Below are 11,966 nucleotides of genomic sequence, written 5' to 3'. Positions count from 1 at the left end.
CCCAGACGCTATACTTTTTGATAGCTGGGCACCATCAGCTTTCTTCGCCATATTTGACTATGCACCCATTTGTCTTCAGTGATCACTTCGACACCTCATAATCACACAGGCTGATAATGTTCTTCCATGTGGGCTTTGTTGCTTCTGAGCTAGATGGCCGCTTGTTTACCTTCAAGCTTTTAAGACCCCAGACGCTACATCTTTTGATAGCCGGGCACCATCAGCTTTCTTCACCACATTTGCTTATTCAGTTGCTTTGTCTTCAGTGGTTGTGTCGGGAAGGTGGAGCTCCTGGTTTACATTGCAGGGGTTGCCTGGCCTCTGCCTGGATGGATTTGCTTTTGAAAACATGCCCGGCTTCCTTGGTTGCTTGGCGTGGGTGCCTTTCAACAAGGAGTGGACTCCACTTGTTCCTGAGACCAGGTTCTTAGCCAAAATTGTTTTGTGGGGAAATGGAGGATGCCCTTGAGACTCTCCCTGGGCTAGCCAGGTGGGCACACGACCTTGACTGCCACAGCCAGTGTTCCTAGAGTCATACTGTTGTCCTTAATGGATATCAGATCAACAAGGGGCCATGGGTGTGGACCACAAAACCCGGGAGTGGGGACTGCTCTTGGGTAGGTGCTATCAGGTCCAGTCCAACCCGTGGCCTCCCGAGGCAGTAGAGCTATCCCATAGCGCTGTCTTGGCTGGAGTATGAAGGCAGGTCACCAGGGCTTTCTGCTCAGCGCCCCAACCGTCCAGTGATGGGAAGTCCACAGTTGGGTCTCTGTGATCCCTCCAGTGTGGATGGAAACATTGGAGAGGAGCTCTGGTTATAGCACTAGCTTACATGGTAGGACTGTAAACCTAGAGGTGACAAGAACGGGTGCCCCATTTCATGGCCTGGAGGAAGTGTGTCACATCCACCCACCACAGCCCTGGCTTAGGCCTTGAAGCCATTCTCACTCCCTCTACGTGCATTGACCCAAAATCCCTGCCCAGCTTTGCTGTCGGTTAGCTGTCTGCAGAACAGGCAGTCTGCTGTGTGAAAACACGCAGCCTCAAACCCAAAGGGCAGTCGTGGGTCTGCGTCAGCATGGTCTCAGGCTGCGGATCTTGGCTTCAGCTGTCTTTAATACTTGTTAACACCCCAGTCTTATTCTTTAAGATTCGGCACAGAATATATTTGATGCATTGTTTTTCTGTTAACAGGGTAGTCTCCCTGAACTTGATAGGCATTAAATGATTTTGTGTTCCTATCTGGTAAATGCTGTGGTTTCCGGTGGGGTGGGTATGTGTCAGAACTACCCGCCAGCCCCACCCAATGGGAGGAAGATGAGCACTCGGCCAGTTCTGTTCCTGTCCTATAGGGTTGCTGTGAGCCTGTATCGATTCAATGGCAGTGAGAGAGGATAGAATTACAGTTCACAGTAGCCAACGAATGAACGTGGCCCAAGTGTCCATCAACAAGTGATAGGAACATTGTGCTGCTCAGCACGCAGCAGAAAGGTATACAGACATGGGGATCACTGAGTCGTCTACATTATACAAAGACCTGGAGGTCGCGGTGCTTTTGAGGACAATTCTCCCAAGGTAGAAGTAGACCACAGAGATGCTCATTGGTGGGGGTGAAGAAAGAGCAAGCTAGTTATTTTTGGTGATGGGAAAGATGGTGCCAAGTGTGGATAAGGTGAGCATTTGAACACAAGATACAAGTGAGTATCTGGGTACATGTGGGTGGGTACAGAAAATTGGCCTACCAGCCAACCTCCATTGAGTCAGTTCCAACTCGTAGCAACCCTATAGGACAGTCGGCCCCAGTGGATTTCCAAGACTAACTTCACAGGGGCAGGACACACCCTTTCTCCATGGAGCAGCTAGTGGTCTTCCCAAGCCACAACTCAAAAGGCATTTCCACCCTACAGGAAAGGGTAGAATTGTTCATGAAGACTACAAAGCCCTCTTGGAGCCTCTGGTGGTTTTGAACTGCTGACAGGAGTGTACAGACTTGGAAGCCCTGTGTATGGGCACTTCTACTCGTGTGATTATAGAGGAGGAGGCTAGGATGGTGACCTTCATTCTGAATGATGGGATTGGGTTTCCAGCCAGTGCATCCCTTGGGGCCACCATCTGTCCTGGAGAAGGCCTATGTGTTGCTATGGTGCCTCGTGATTCAGCATAGCTTCCGGACTAAGGCTGGGCAGGAAGACCTGGTGAGCTACTGTTGAAGACCAGCAACATTCTGTATGGTTACTGTAGGTAGACAGATGCTGGAAAATGAGATGTCAGATCTGTAAGGGGATTCACACGTTGCCTGTTTGTGCCTACATCCTCCAGCTTCCCCGCTGTGCTTTCATGCCATTGAGTGGGATCTGAACCAGTCTGGCCATTCTCACGTCTAAGGAGTGTTCTTGCCATACCGCGTTCCAGATGGATTCCCAAGCCTGGCTGTGATTAACAGCTGAGAGATTCGGATTTCAGCGCTCACTTTCTCTGAAGGTCCAGGGTCCAGCTCTGTGCGAGTTTGTAAGGGAATGCTACGTGCAGGGGTGCACTCAGTTGAGATTTCTCACCTGGGGGAGATTAAGAGTTGATTGGGACTACCTTGAAGTACAGATGACCTGTTCCTCAGTCCCTTTTCAGACACTCACTAGTGGAAGGACGTTCTACTTGAGCTAGCTGTAAGACCCTTGCGTGGCTGGACCAGGATCAGGCAGTGTTTCCTTCTGTTGGGTGTAGGGCCACTGAGTTGGACAACGGCAAGGGTGTTGACCCTGCCATGAGGCCAGCCTGGTCCCCTTCCCTGGGAATGCTGGCATCTAGCCAGGCATGTTCTGAGTTCCTGTTTGGATTCCCACAGAAGCCAAGCCCGCTGCAGTAGAGTTGATTTGGATTCACAGCCGCTGGAGCGAACTGGCTTCCAAGGCTAGCAGCAGCAGGCGGCCTCATCTCTGCAGTGGAGCATCTGTTGGTTCGGGTGGCAGCCAAGTGCTTTAGCCACTGTGCCACCAGAGCTCCTTGTTCTTGTACACTTGCTCCCCAGTACAAGTTCTGAATGACAGAGCACACTCTTGAAAGCTTCCTTGGGATCCTGTGGCAAAAGAAAGGTTCATGGTGCTTCCATAATCCCATCAGCATAATGCATCTTTGTGTTTGGATGGAAGAGAAGGCTCAGCTACAAACATTTGCTAAAACTCAGTGATGCAAATTGCTAAAATAGAAGCAGAGGAATTTAATTCATTTGGAGCGAGGATGATCCACCCTGCAGCCTTCCCGGACTCCACACGGTGCCAGGCAATGAGTGGTAGGAGTGAGGCGGCCCTGGAGCTGGCAGTGCAGTGTTGAGAAGCCCCTCCTGGGCCGACTGGTGGAACCAGAGACCACAGACCCCAGCCCACTCAAGGCCTGGAGCTCCACTCGCCCCCTTGGCTCAGATTTCAGCCAAACAATTGCCAGGGGACATCGGTGCTGTGGGTCACATTTTGGACCATTTAACACCTCAAGGTCAACAGCTCAAACCCACCAGCCCTTCCTCGAGAGGAAGCGAGGGTGGTTGCTTCTGTAGGAGTTGACAGCCGTGGAGGAACCGTAGAGAGCAGTTCTGCTTTCTCTTGAGCCACGTGTTGGAGTCAGTCCATGGCAGTAGGTAATTTGGTTTGATCAGGTGAACAGTGCTATCAGGGAGTGGGCACAAATGGGATAACCTGCGTCTGAGATAAAAAAGGCAGCATCTGCCCCAGGACAGAGCTCAGGAGGCTGGACCAAAACCAAACCCACTGCCATCAAGTCAGTCACGAAGCAGCAACACCATAGAGGGTGTCCGCAGCTGTACATCTACACGGGAGCAGACAGCCTCAAATCTCCCAAGGAGCCACTGGGGGGCTTGTCTCCACCCCTGTGATCCTCAGCCCAGCTGCTCACCCAGCAGGGAGGGCACCTGGACTCTAGATGGTAGGACGAGGGTTGGGGCGAGTGGAGAAGAGGGGCAGGTGGCAGGCTGCTCTACGCAGCCCCGGTGGGAGCGGCACAGACCTCTTAGCCTGTTCTTGAGCAAGATGGGAAATCCATGGAAAGTGTTTGACTTAGAAAGGAGCCCAATGCAGCTCTCTTCCTGCCTCTGCGGGAGACAGAGCTCAGTGCCAGTGGAGCTGCCGGTGGCAGTTCTCATCAACAGTTTGGGGAGACCCCCGGCAGACACATTCTGTCCTTTGTCCACCAGTCATAGTGATGAGTGAGACCACTTGGTGGCAGCGGTTTTGGTGTGTTGTTTTTTTTCACTCAGTGGAGCTCTGGTAGCTCAGTGGTTAAGGCTCAGCTGTGAACCCCGAAGTCTGCTGTTGGAACCCACGGCTGCTCTGGGAGAAAGGAGGCAGTCTAATGCTGTAAGATTGACATCTTGGGAGACCCCACAGGGCAGTTCCACTTGGTCCTGTGGGGATTGACTGAGCTGGTTGGTCTTCCTCAAAGACCGTTCAACAACTCACTGTAGCCCCCAGAGAGATTCCCGCCTGACGTACATTGCTATCCTAAATCTGGTCATCCACCTCTTGCTTCTCATTTCTGACATACTCAGACAATGCTCCCTAGACGTCCTGCTTCCAGGGGTTTGAGCTCACGCTGTGTCTCAGGACAGGGTAGAACTGCCCTGGGGGGTTCCAAGACCATCTCCCTCAGAGAAATCACTCGTAACCTCTACCCCACCAGGGCTCCTTGCTTAACTAGCTAGTGATCACAGGACAAATTACGAATCGACAATGTTTAAGATATTGTGGGGGCAGAAATGGGGAACGGACTACAATGATCAATGTATAGCCCCGGGGGGGCGGGGGGCAACCACAGAAACATGGACAAAAGGAGACGGTGGACAGTGGGTGTAAGATATGAAAATAATAGTTTATAGTTTATTGGTCTGTGAGGGGGAGGGAGGGAGGGAACAAAGAGGAGCTAATACCAAGGGCTCCAGCAGAACATTTTGAAAATGATGGCAATGTATGTACAAATGTGTTTGATGTAATTGATGTATGGATTGTGATGAGCTGTCAGAGCCCAATAAGATGATTTGTTAGCAATAATAATAAAAAATGTTGTGGGCGGGGCAGGGCTGTCCAAGAAGAGGGCTCTGAAACAGTGCTGAACAGGTAAGGATGACTTCAAGGCTGTGGCAGAAACAGACGACAACCATTGTCCATCCCGCAGAAACAAAGGGCTCCGGTGAGCTAGTGGGATGGATGGTGTTGGGGGACATCGGGGCGGTGGGTCTCTGAGGACCGTGTGTCTGTGGCACTGATAGATTTCCTGAGTTGGTTGAGAGCCGGCTTCTTTAAGGACCAGGAGGGAGAGGACCAAGAGGGCTGAGCCAGGAAGCGGTCTGCCCTGTGTGTGGCCACACCAAGGGTAGTGCCCAGGCTGCCTCGGGCAGTAAACGCAACATGACCTAGAAATGGTGGCTGACTTTGCCTGCTGCCTGGGGAGATCTGCAGACCGGCAGGGTGCCTGCCGCCCAGACCGATGTCAGAGTTAGCCGCGCTTCCTGTTCTCGTCCAGCACTCAGCCCAGAGCCTGGAGGGGAGCAGACTTCAGCAGTCACTTTGTCTTACTCGGGAAGAGTAGAGCTCAGAGAGCTGAAGTGTGATTTCTATTCTGAGAAGAGGGTACTTCCAAGCCAGAGTCTTGCTTTCCAGTCAGGACCCAGGATCCAGCACAGTGGTGACTTGGGGAGCATCAGCGAACTGTGGGAGGACGCTGAGCCCCCTAGTGGGGCTGCAACAGACAAGTGGAGACTTTACAGAATGGAAATGTGTTTCCTTCCACTTCTGGAGGTGACACCATTTTGATTCAAACTCACCAGCCACCCTCAGAAGAAAGGGGAGGGTGTCTGCTCCTGTAATGATGCAGAGCCTCAGAAACCCAAGGGAACAGTTCGCTGCGTCCCTGAGGGTCTGTGTTAGCTCGAGGTTTCTAGAGAAGTAAAACCGGTGACACGCACATACGTGTAAGAACGTGAGCTCAAGAAAGAGTTGTAGGTCAAGAAGGCAGGCCAGGTCTGTCGCGCTGAAGCCCACAGGTCTCGTGCTAGCCAGGGCCCCTCTTCAGACTCACCCAGTGGCCAGTGAATGAGGCCCGAAGCTGGGAGGTGACAGGCTAGTTGCTGCAGAGCCACATGGATCCAAGGGCCATAGGAACATGGCAGGCTGTCACAACCCCCAGGGCTGACAGGCCACATGGGCCACCAACCCTAGAGCCAGGCAAGCAGGAAGGTGGAGAGGCACAAGAGAAGTTCTCAGTGCCTCTCTTATAAGAAGATGCCCCAAGGGGGCATCATCAGGCTGTGACCTGACCAAGAGGTTGAACACCACCCAGACCTCCACACAGGCACACAGGGCGATCAGAAATACCAGGGCTACCAACATCCTTGATTTTCAACACTTTAAAGAGGTCTTGCGCATCAGATTTATTTTGGATGGGTGGGCACAATTTAAATCAACCACCGAGAGGCCCTTTGGCAAAGTTTGATACGAGGTGGATCTCCAGCTGATTTAGTCCGTGAAGGGTTAATCCATTACTAAGTCTGATAGCATTTGCGAATCACCCAGTGCTGCCCGTCCCACTCATTCTGAACGCCCACTGCCAAGCGTCTCTGACTGCCCACACGGTGGCATTATCTTCCCACACCTCTTCAGCTCTCCTGCTCCCCTGGCCATGCCTTCATTTTACATAACTCCGGACACAAAGACGTGGAATAAAATAGCAGAGCACACACAGCAATCGAGGCCGACTATTTATAGCCCCTGGGGTTCGGCAGCTGCTTTATCTGCATTAAAAATGTTACAGACATATCAACACGAGCCTTTCCCAAGAGCATGGAGTACCAGCTCTTTTGAACAAAAGTGTCATATAAATGCAGGCCAGAGCACAAGTGTCACTGGGTAGAGGACAGTCTGAAGAATTGTTTTATTGGGTAGCCTTAAACCCCCCCTCCCCCATAGAATCTTTCTCCTGACAGGAACTGTGAGGCAGGTAATCTGATAAGCACACATGTCAACAGAGACAGGGCGCTCTTCTGCTTTGAAAGGCCTGCATTTTGCCCTCTGGAAAGTGAAGGGTGCTTGTGGCAGACTCCAAGAGGCGTCTCCCAGGCATGCCCTCTTCTACACTTGATCAGGGATGAGACCAGGATGCACCACGAGCAGACCGTCCAGAAAGTCAGCCAACACACTCACGGAGGGCCTCCCATGTGCCAGGAGCCACGTGTTACCTGAGCCCCTCTCCTCAGGCAGACAGACGGGGAGCAGAGACGCTGCCGTCACGGTGCCTGAGAGCGAGGAACTGGGAGACGGGGTTGGGTGGTGGCAGCGGTGCTCCGAGAAAGCTTATACAAAAGAGTAGTCGCCATCTGACCCCTAGTGCACTTCTGGGATAGTCAATGCTACTCGATTGAGAAGGGGCAGAGGAGAGAAGAGCCCAAGAAACAGGAAGTCGAAATGACAGAACTTGGCGATGGATTGATGTGGACGTGTGAGCCATTGGAGTCAGGGTCGACACAGGCTGAAGGTTCTGGATGGAGACACAGACCTGTGGACTGGCCCGTTGCTCAGAGCCTTCATTTGGTTTTATCTCTCTAGAGAACCCTGTTTAACACAGTGCCTCACCCCTCACCCCTCTCATCGGTCCAACAGTTTCGCGAGTGACTCCATTTCCAGGCCCTGCTCCTTCTCAATCCTTCCGTGAGAAATACTATGTACTAACGATGCATCAGAGAAGGAGTCCTGGTGACGCTGGGGGTTAAGGCTGCTCATTGAAAGGCAGTTAGAACCCATCGGCGGGGAAGACGTGCGGTCTGCTCCCAGAAAGGGTTGCGGCCTCAGAAGCCCTTTGGGGGCAGTTCCAGTCCACTGGAGCAGGATGGCCGGCAGTGGCAGTGGGTTTGTATGAGCCCAGGGTTGTCCTGGGAGCTGGCAACACCACGGTGAGTCAAACGTGATCCCTTCCAAAGTTCACCGTATTTCCCTAAGTGACAATGTTCCCAAGGTTTCCAGTAGCTGATTTTTCCAAAGTGGACAGCCCGTTCCTTCCTTGTTGTCTGGAAGCTCTGCCGAAGCCTGTCCACTTTGGGTGGCCCTGCTGCTGTTTGAAATGCCAGCGACATAGCTCCCAGCATCACAGCAACACACAAGCCACCACAGCACGACACACTGACAAGCAGTGCTCATGAAAAGAGCAGTCAAAGCATCAGACGATGCCCTGCATCGGGCCAGTCAGCGGCTCAAGACCTCCCTACGTGTTGAGCAGCAAGGATGCTACTTGAGGACCACAGTGCGCCTGACCCAAGTACGTCCTGGCATTTCCAGTGGCCCCATGTGCATGTGAACGTTGGACATTGAGTCAGGAAGACCGGAGAAGAATTGATGTGCTTGAAGGATGGTGCTCTGAGGAATATTGAAAGCACCACAGGCTGCCAGAAGTACAAACAACTCTAAGGACAGCCAGATGCTCCTTAGAAGCATGTGCGGTGAGACTGCCTCGTGTGCTTTGCAGAGGTCACCTCCTGGAAAGGCGCACCGTGCTCAGTCCGGCCGAGGGAGGGCCAGCAAGAAGAAGAAGAGCCTCAGGAGAGGGACCGACGCAGGGGCCGCAGCGATGGGCTCCCCTATGAGAACAGTTGTGAAGACTGCGAAGGGCTGGGCTGTGCGTGTGCTGTTCTCTTGTGCACAGGATCGCTGAGGGTCAGAACTGACCCAATAACCATCCCACGACTACAGCAAACAGTCAGGAAACCTAACTCCTAGTCAAATGAACACAAACCCTCACTCACATCAAGGCCCACCTAAGCCGATTCCTTTAACCCAATACACAATGTCCAGCTCTCAACCAGGATCACAAGGATCGGCATATAACCCCCTCCCAGGGGGACGAACAACAGAAAGTGGGTGAAGGGCGACAGGAGGACAATGTAATATGAAAATAATATTCTATAACTTATCAAGGGCTGAAGTAGCAAGCAAATGATTTGAAAATGATGATGACAGCGTAGGTCCAAATGTGCTTGACACAATGGATGAATGTATGGATTGTGATAAGAGATGTAAGAACCCCCAATAAAAGTATTTAATAAAAAACAAAAAAACCCTGACTCGACAGCACCTGTTGACAACAATGTAAATGACGGTGTGTTTTTAACTTCATATCCCAATTGTTCATTGCTAGTATTGAGGAAGGCTGTCGACTTTGTATGTTGACCTTGTATCCTATAACTTTGCTATAATTGCTTATTAGTTCCACAAAGTTTTCAGTCGATTCTCTGAGATTTCCTACACTGACAATCATGTCATCCATAAACAGAGGTTTATTTTCCCCAAATCTGTCTATCTTTTATTCCTTTTCTTGACATATCAGATTAGCTCTCAGCCGGATGTCGAGAAGCAGTGATGGTTGGGGGTGGGAGGAGCCTTCCCTTGTTGGCAGGAAAACATCTCCTCTCGGTTCTCACGGTTAAACACGACACCAGTGATGTCGACATGCAGTCAGCGTTAGGACATTGACAGATGTTCTTTATTGGCTCCAGGAGGCTCCCCTCTATTCCTAGTTTGCTTCGAGTTTCTATCATGAGTGGGTGTTCCGTTTTACCAAATGCTTGTTCTGCACCTGTAATACAGTCATATGGATGTTCCCCTCTTCGGACCATTGATGCACTCAATTCCATGAGTTGATTTTTCAGTTTTGTTTTGTTTTTTACGCCTGGATTAAATCCTGCTTGTTCAGGGTATTTCATGCTTGTTATACATTGTTAGATGTGATGTGCAGCTTTTTAGGACTTTGCATCTATGCTCATGGGAGATAGTGGTCTGTAATTCCGTGCTTCCCCACTCCTCTGGCAGTGCATCACACTGTGAGGCTTCCACCTGGCTGACGCTGGAAGGGGTGCCACTGGTATTTCAAACACCTGCAGGGTCAGCGTTACAGACTGAGATCTACTTCCTGAAACTTGAACTAGTGGACGCCTAATGAATATTAAGGGAACACCGTCTGCAGGGTGAAAAGACAAGAGCCTCAGATTGGAAGGCACTCAAAATATGACCGCGGAGGAACACTTACCTTCGCAAAGGAGAGTGGACTTTGACAAATGGAGTAATACTTCTAGGAGCTTCATTTCTAAACTGCACAAATCAGAGTGAGAAGAAGCTGCTGTGAACATCAATTCATAATCGGAATATGGAATGTACAAAACATGAATCTCGGGAAAGTGGAAACCGTCAAGAATGAAATGGAACACAAAAGGATCAGCGATTTAGGCGTCGGTAAACTGAAACGCACCCGTATTGCCCATTTTGAACCAGACAATCAGATCGTCTATTATCCTGAGGAAGACAACTCGAAGAGGAGAGGTGTGGGATCTACTGTCAAAAGGAAAACTTCAGGATCTACTCAGAAGAGCAATGCTGTCAGTAATAGAAGTATATCTGCATGCTGACAAGGGATACAACTTAATACAGCTATTCTTTAAACCTGCACCAACACAAATCCCAAAGATGAAGAGAATGAAGATGTGTACCACTGTCTGCCCTCTGAAACGCACCCAACATGGAACCAAGATGCAGTGATGTTACTGGTGACAGGAATTCTAAAGATGGAAACAAAGAAGAAGAATCAGTCATCATAAATATGGCCTGGGCAATAGAAATACCGCTGAAGGTTACACGAGGGGTAGAATTTTGCAAAACCAAAGGTTTATTCATTACAATGAACTTTTCACAACAACACAAATGATGACTATGCACGTGGACCGTAATCAGATGAAATACAGAGGAATCAAATTGGCTGTATCTGAGAAGTGACGTCATCAGTCAGAACAAGGGCAGAGTCTGACTGTGGAACAGATCATCAATGGATCCTATGCAAATTCAAGTTGAAGCTGGAGAAAATTGTAACAAGGTAATGAGTGCTATGATAAGACTTTGGGGTGTGCTGGGATAGATATGGCAACTGAGGGGGATGTGGACCTGGAGTTGGCTGGAGACACACCAGTGGCCCGCCTGGGAAACATGACAGTGGTGCAGGGGACCAGGGGACCTGGGGCCAGTCACCGACTATGCGGAGGAAAAGGAGATCCTGAGTTCCAACCTGGGGATGGCCATGTCCGTGACTGGAGACAGACGCTCCAGGGAACAGAAAGCCTAACCACACCGGGAGAAGGAAATGGCAAAATTCCCTATCCAGAAGGCAGATCTGGAGCTGAGAGTGATCTCTAGAGATCTCCATCTCTAGAGATCTCCAGTGCAGCCACAGAGTGGAGCTTGCGGGGGCACATGGGCAATGCGGTGGAGGCTCTCATTACACTAACCCACTGATTTGTGGATAGCACTAGACTAATGTATTGCATTAAAGATGCTTTTGTTGTATTAAAAACACACACACATCTATATATATATGAATGACTGAGTCCATCAGACCTGAATGTAGAAAACATCTCAAGAGCAGACTTGACACAGTGAACAGCAGTGGATGAGCTGTCAGATGACATCAAGAATACCGTGCTTGAGGTGCTTGATACGGTGTATGTGTGGATTGTTAGAAGAGCCCCCAGTAAAATGAGCTTTTAATAACAACAACAACAATAATAAAGAACATCCCATGTGAAGAAAATAAAAGGTCATTAAAAAAGACAATCTGAGGTCTGTTTAAATAAGAGCTGGATGTATGGAGGAGAAAACAATGGGACCAACGGTTCTGGGGAGACATGGGAGAGGGGGCGGTGAGGGGAAAGGCAGTGGTGTTAACAAACCCGGGGACAAGGGAACAACAAGTGATCCAAATCGGTGGTGAGGAGGGTGTAGGAAGCCTGGTAGGGCATGATCAAGGGTAATGCAACCAAGAGGAAATACTGAAACCCAAATGAAGACTGAGCATGATAGTGGGACAAGAGGAAAGTCAAAGGAAATAGAGGAAAGAGCTAGGAGGCAAAGGGCATTTATAGAGGTCTAAATAAA

At 50.3% G+C, this 11,966-nt stretch overlaps 1 pseudogene; it reads left to right on the top strand.

The window, feature by feature from the left end:
- The first annotated feature begins 10,955 nt into the window (after positions 1 to 10,955).
- On the top strand, positions 10,956 to 11,327 carry LOC101659886 (annotated as a pseudogene).
- The last annotated feature ends 639 nt before the right edge of the window (positions 11,328 to 11,966 follow it).

Source organism: Echinops telfairi, unplaced genomic scaffold (genome assembly GCF_000313985.2).
Source record: "Echinops telfairi isolate 266 unplaced genomic scaffold, ASM31398v2 ScPeMD7_2565;HRSCAF=3150, whole genome shotgun sequence".
NCBI lineage: Eukaryota > Metazoa > Chordata > Mammalia > Afrosoricida > Tenrecidae > Echinops > Echinops telfairi.
The sequence above is the reverse complement of the archived record's forward strand: the minus strand, read 5'-3'. Positions and strand labels throughout refer to the sequence as shown.